This window comes from Palaemon carinicauda, chromosome 45, assembly GCF_036898095.1.
Source record: "Palaemon carinicauda isolate YSFRI2023 chromosome 45, ASM3689809v2, whole genome shotgun sequence".
Classification (NCBI taxonomy): domain Eukaryota; kingdom Metazoa; phylum Arthropoda; class Malacostraca; order Decapoda; family Palaemonidae; genus Palaemon; species Palaemon carinicauda.
In genome coordinates, this window is record NC_090769.1 from 37,883,718 (window position 1) to 37,891,047 (window position 7,330).

Here is a 7,330-nt window from a genome sequence, read left to right on the forward strand (position 1 = left end):
TATATATATATGTATATATATACATATATATATATATATATATATATATATATATATATATATATATATATATATATATATATATATATATATATACATTATTGAAAGCAGAGGATGAGAGTTGCATCCAGATGAAATGCACCAACAGATTTTTCCTAAAGGTGAAATACCTTATCATCTCTTACTGCCTCAATATTTAACCTTGAAAATGGTAGTAGTATCCAGGGGTTTTAATGATAATTATAATACTAGAGCAATGTAGTTATCAACAGACGAGAATTTATTTTTCTCGTTCTAAATTTAGCAATGCATTAGAGTACATTAATGAATAATTTGTTAAACATAATTCATTAGTCCTCTCTCAACAAAGCGGCTCATGCAGATGGTAAGAGCAGCGGTTTGAGATAAGTTTCCTAGATATGAATTACATCAAGTTGTTTCTTTTTTCTCGGTACGTTTTCGTTTGCCTTGTGCTATCCGACTAGGCAACCATTGCCCTAAACTGCTAAATTTTCCTTTTTCCTTTTGTAAAATAATCTTGCAAGAGTCTTTTGAATGGCATTTACCTAAAAAAAATGGTTAGCTTTGATTAGTTAGTGACGCTCAGACTTACGTTTCAATAACTTGTTTATTACTAGTATTATAATTACTAGGTGAGCTACACCTAGTTAGAAAAGCAGGATGCTATAAGCCCTAGGGCTCCAACAGGGAAAAAATAGCCCAGTGAGGAAGGGTAATTAAGAAATAAATAAACTACAAAAGAAGTAATGAACAATTAAGATAACATATTTTAAGAACAGTAACTATATTAAAATAGACCTTTCATAAATAAATTTTAAAAAGAAACTCATGTCTGGCTGTTCGACATACAAACGTTCGCTGCAAGTTTGAACTTTTGAAGTGAAATATCCATTCTTATATTTCTCTTTCATTTCGGATTTCATAATTAGCTGCTTTGCGCCAGCTGGTGATAAGCTCACCAACATTCTCAAGGCTTAGGCTGAATCTTTATCAGCGTCATCATGACTTTTGACATTCTTGCGTTTAAGCTACAAAGCACAGTTTTCTTTCCTCGCATATATGTTATTAGTTTAATTTATATTATTATTGATAATGATATTGATATTGATACTTCAGTGTTATCGTCGAAGATTCGTCCGTCATGAAGTAAGAGAAATTTTGATAAAACTTATCAGCAACAGCAAGTGGTTAGATTAATACCATAGTATTTTCATTTTTAACAAATGGAGAGAAGACTTCCATTTGGAGAGGGACTGGGATGAAAATATTCTTGGATATAGAAGCACCACAAAGTCAATGTGAAAATATTACCTGTTTCCTGTTTTATTGGTGTGAAAGTTCACGAACTAAAAGAAAGAATGGATGAGATAATAAAGGCTGGAGTGGATGAAAGGAATTAATGGGAGGGAGAGAAGGAAATAGTAAGAAATGGAGAGAATGCAACCTAAAATTTTCTTGATTGAATTAAAGTTTGTCTATTCGCTCGCACACATACACACACACACATATGTATATATAATATAATATATATATATATATATATATGTGTGTGTGTGTGTGTGTGTGTGTTCGTTTGTTTGGGTGTGCATCCGTGCGTGTATACCTATGTGTGCGTGTGAATATGAAACCATTAATCGGGCTGAGGTAATCTATATAAATAAATTTCCCTCATCTATAAATACCGATTACATAGGGAACACTATTCAAGTGCAACACATGTTATTTTTTTCGTGTTTAGTTAATGCTGCCATCTATTGTGGCGAGTGTGATAGGATTAACTCAGCATCTCACAATTTTACTTGTTTACATGGGAGTATTTAATTATTTTAAAACAAACCATAAGTCGGTAAGAAAGTTGACGAATGAATACCGAATCACAGATATGTATTCTATCAAGCATACATCAAAACATTCACTGCCGCGTTACTATTCTATATCCTGTTGCTCAGCCAACAAATGCATGTACATTGGATTGTGCGAGGAAGTATTTTTGGTACAGTTTTGACAATTGACGTTCCGGAAAGGGAAAGGGCTAAAAGCCTGCATGTAAAATCTGTGTGTGTGTTCTGGTGTTGATGTTGCCCCTGGAACTTTAGGGTAGAATGTGAAATCTCTCCGACACCGTAGAAGCGCTTTCTGGATTTTATGGCCGAGATAAACTCGATAGAGTATGTCCGAAAACCAGATTTATTGGCTTCTAAAAGCTTTTTGAAGTAATAGATTGGGATCAATGGAGGGCTTGCTGTAGAATGAGAGAGAGAGAGAGAGAGAGAGAGAGAGAGAGAGAGAGAGAGAGAGAGAGAGAGAGTTTATCCAAGAAAAGGTACTTGTTTATTTAAGTTGGGTCTTCAACATATATGACCTTTATTGATTGTGAATAAGTTTTTTTTTTTTTACTTTTCATTCAAAATGTGAGAAATTTGACCTTCAGACATTATGTTAATCTTTTATTCATTTTAATACTTCGTTGTTTAAAATTAATAGAGCAGGAGTAGCAGTGGAACTGCTTCTTTTTCCTATTACACCCAAGAGTTATGTGGAAGTTGCTCACTTTTTCATCATCCAAATACCTTCAATAAATTTGAAAATCAAATGATATTGAAAATTAACATTTGGATTTTACCACATTTTTTCGCAACACCATTCAAATGTGTCATGCAAATCGTTACCAAAGCATAATAAATTAATAGTAGAGAGAGAGAGAGAGAGAGAGAGAGAGAGAGAGAGAGAGAGAGAGAGAGAGAGAGAGAGAGAATGTTCGTTGCTGTAATGTCCACAACCACGTTTTTTAATGTTTTTAATTAGAACCTTAAAACCCCAAGTATGATATGAGTGAAAGAAGAGGCTTAACGCTTGCCCCATATTCCTAGTCAACGTGGATCCGAATTCCATTGGTAAAAGGAGAGTTGCCCATATCTGATTTCAGTTTTCGTGGCTTTTGGTGAATAAAGAAATCGTCTATATTGGATAATTGAAAGATTAAGTTTACATTGTGGCCATTGAAACACGCCAACATGCAAACAAGACGTACATAAACACACACACACACACACACAAACGTAATACTAGGTATGCAGTTAATTCAAATAGTCAGTTCCTTCTCCATCATTAGGCTCATTACTACACAGTATTCTAGAAGTTTTATTCCAGCTATGACCAAGTTGTTGAATGATCTTTATCGGGTAGGTGAATCGGTAGAACTTCAAAAGTTCAAACTTGCAGCAATTTTTTTATGTTGAATAGACTGATATAATTCTCTTTTTTATAGTTTATTCATTACTTCTCTTGTATTTTTATTTCCTTAATTCCTTTCTTCACCTTGTTATTTTTCCCTGTTGGAGCCCTTGGACTTATAGCATTCTGCTTCTCCAACTAGGGTTGTAGCTTAGCTAGAAATATATATATATATATATATATATATATATATATATATATATATATATATATACTGTATATTTATATTTATTATGTGTGTTTTTGTGTGAGGCGCGCACGTGATTTTGACCTAAAGTTGAAAGTTGATACGTGAAGGAGGGAAGTAGTGTGTGTGTGTGTGTGTGTGTGTGTGTGTGTAAGATTGCCTTACCATTGTGTAAGACACGGGCTCTTGCCTTGGGCAGCCTGTAAGGGAAGTTGGAACACATCGCTGTTATATTTGTATATGTTGCTGACACTACTTTGCTAGCAGGTTATCAGATCGAAGGAAAATACACAAGTGTGTCCAACGTTTTTATTGTGGTATATACACCATCCAGGCTAACTGAGATACAGTTGGTCTAAGATATAGTTTTTATTTCTTTACTTAGGCATTATAAGGCATAATGTTTTTATTTTATTTGAGTGCTCCCTTGTTTAGATATTGGTAGTCAACAGTAACTGCTACGCAGGCCAAAACCAACTCACACGACCACATTTTTTCTGCACTATCTGATAAGTTTGTTGTATGAGTTAATGAATGTCATGTGGTGATTTGTGTTGCTAGCTCCGTTGTTAGTCTTTTCTTGGTTCCTTTGTACACGATTTTGAAATTCATTTTCTATTAAGGTATAATTAGTGTGGAATTGTTGGGTAGGGTTGAAATGAAACACTGTAGGTATATATATTATGAAAATGGGATAGTTCAACAGAGCATTTATAGACGTATCTCTATTCCCATATCTTGTTAAAAATTTCCCCATGTCCATACGACTTGTTTATAGAGAAATGTGGAACTTGGTATCATCGTCCTTTACTGCCTTCGCTAGGATAAGGTGACGCTTGTCCAAACTCGACGCCATTATGAAATGGAAAGGAGATTTGCCTTCGAATTCATAATCGAGATCTTGTAATTACAGCTAATTCGTAATGCTAATAACGACAGGAATTTTGCATCCAGGAAAGAAGATGGGTTTTATGTGATCGAAACCTACTTGGTCTGCGACGGAATAATCATTGTGCATTTTATGGCACAAAAAACAGGAAAGATGCAATTGGTACGTCATTCTCTATTCAGTACACTTGCCAATTCTGGAACCAATTGAGCAAGACTTTTTTTTTTTTTTTTTTTGCCTCCTCGTGGATCATGTTGATAATTTCAGCAACCAAAATGTGTGTGATCGTAAATTCAAGTCGGAGTCTTATCGTATGAACAAGGGTCATATCACCGAAAACTCTCAAAGAATTTGTGATAGACATGTTTTCTAGAGTTTTGTCGGGAAAATAAGTAGAGTGCTTCAAAATTAATGAGGCCAAGTGACGCACAAAGGGACAGGAGGAAGGAGGGGAGTAATGTATTCTGAACGTGGCATTAAGGCTACTGTGACTATTAGTCACGCGGTCACGGTCATACTCTGGTCTCCCCTAGTTTGCTTTCTGACCCCAACCTCCTGTTCCAGATCCGGTGGTGAGTACCTGAACAGTGATTGCTAGGAGAGCTATTTGCGTCAAAAATACTGTACGTGGTGCCCTGTTCCATTCTACCATAGTTGATGACATGACTGGAAAAATAACAAATTTGTAAATAATTTGTATTTTTCCTAGTATACAAACCTGGAGCTATTTATAGGAGGTATACTTTCAGCTACACCGAAAGTATACCTCTATAAATAGCGGAGGGTTTGTATTTACGCCGGAATAAAGACTGTTTTGACGTATAGTTGGCAACTGGTTTTTACCATTTAGTCATCTACAGTCTAGTTCCATTTAGAAGATTATTTCCTTTGTGGATTCGGTAACACTGCCCGAGATTGCGAAAACATGAGAATGTACAAACTCTGAACTAAAGATTTTTTTTTCAATTTGTCTTTTTCGTGAACTGCTCTTTCTTTATCCCATTTACACGCTGCTCTTGAACACTCGTTCAATTGCTACAAAGCGTGACTTTAAATTGCAAGGATTTCTTTTTATTAGATTCTCATGTTTAACTGAATTGTTTTTCGTTCCTGTGGGGATTTCAGGCTATGCAGTTGACCGGAAAGAATAGGTTCACGTTGTAGCATATAGTGTCACGCCATTCATAAATCAATTATTGTTTAATAAATGAGAAGGGAATGACGATTCCATTTCGTGATAAAAGTTTTAGTCATTGGCCTTTTTATTTGGTTATTTATGAACGCAGACAATCATGTGCGTGTATATGTGTGATTGAAGGCGAAGAAAAACTTGCTTTGAGTTTCCTTGTACCTCACTGTAAAACCAATGTGACCGAAACACTGTATAACAATGTAGCAAATTCTCATTCGTTTTGTGCTTGAAAATGTAAAAACTAGTTGCGTTAGACATCATATATTTCTTGGCTTTAGACACAAGCAGGAAAAAAATTCTGTAGTTTTAAATGGTGAATACACATCCAGTAAACTGTATATATATATATATATATATATATATATATATATATATATATATATATATATATATATATATATATATATGTATATATATATATATATGTGTGTGTGTGTGTGTGTACGTGTGTATATGTACATACATACATATATATATATATATATATATATATATATATATATATATATATATATATATATATATGTGTGTGTGTGTGTGTGTGTGTGTGTATACACACATGTACAGTATATACTCATGAGTCATTTTTAGTCCACTGCAGAACAAAGGCCTCCAATAGGTCCTTCAATTCGCGTATATCTCTTTATGCCAGTTTATACCCTCAAGTTTTCTTAGTTCGTCAGTCCATCGCCTTTTCTCCTTTCTTCTTTTGCAATCAATAGAGACCCATTCTTATTATCCGTCATTCTCATTATATGTCCTGTCACTATCCATTTTTTTTTTTTTTTTTTTTTACATGTTGTTAGAATACCTTCTACTTCAGTTTGCCCTCGTGTCCGTGTTGCTCTTTTTCTGAGACCATCTGATTAAAAACTTTCCTTTTTGGAGAAAGTTACATTTTAATTTTCATAATCTCATTTTGTTTACCAAGAGCTCTCTATCCCATGCTTATCCTTCTTTTAATTTCAGTCTTCTGTCCTTTGGAAACACTTACTGTTAGTCCTAACTACGTATATTCAATAAACAATCTCTAAAGGTTCATCCATAATACTTATTTGTAGTTTCAGCATTTTTACTGAACACTATCTTAGTTTTACCCATATTGATTTTCAGTCTTAAAGTCCTAACTACGTATATTCAATAAACAATCTCTAAAGGTTCATCCATAATACTTATTTGTAGTTTCAGCATTTTTACTGAACACTATCTTAGTTTTACCCATATTGATTTTCAGTCTTAAATATCTACTTTCTCCATTGAAATCTTATTTCATCTTTTGAAGTTTCTCCCATGACTCACTTAACTGAACTATTTCATTTGTAGATGTTAAGTTGTTAAGATATTCCCAATTAATGTTAATTCCTTCATTTTCTCAATCTAGATTCTTAAAAAACTTCTTCTAGACATGCCGTGAATGGCTTAGGAAAGATAGGGTCTCCCTGTCTAATTCCTTTCCCAAATGGAATTTCCTCACTCTCATTATGTAGTTTTAATATTGCTGCACTTCCTGTATAGATATCTTTCAAGTGTTCTGAGATAAGATTCATCTATCCCTTGTCTTTACAGGCTTAAAGGTTTAAAGTATACTCATGAATCGCAGAGGCAAGGGACAGTGACATTGCCCCAGCAAGTAGGACAATGCCCTAAAGACTAACCATATATACATATGACCAGTGCCCAAGCCTCCTCTACACTAAAGCTAGGACCAGGGAGGGCCAAGCAATGACTCAGCAGGTAGACCTATAGGCTCTCCCAAACCCCCCATCCTTAGTTCACAAGGATGGTGAGGTTGCAGACACTAAAGAAA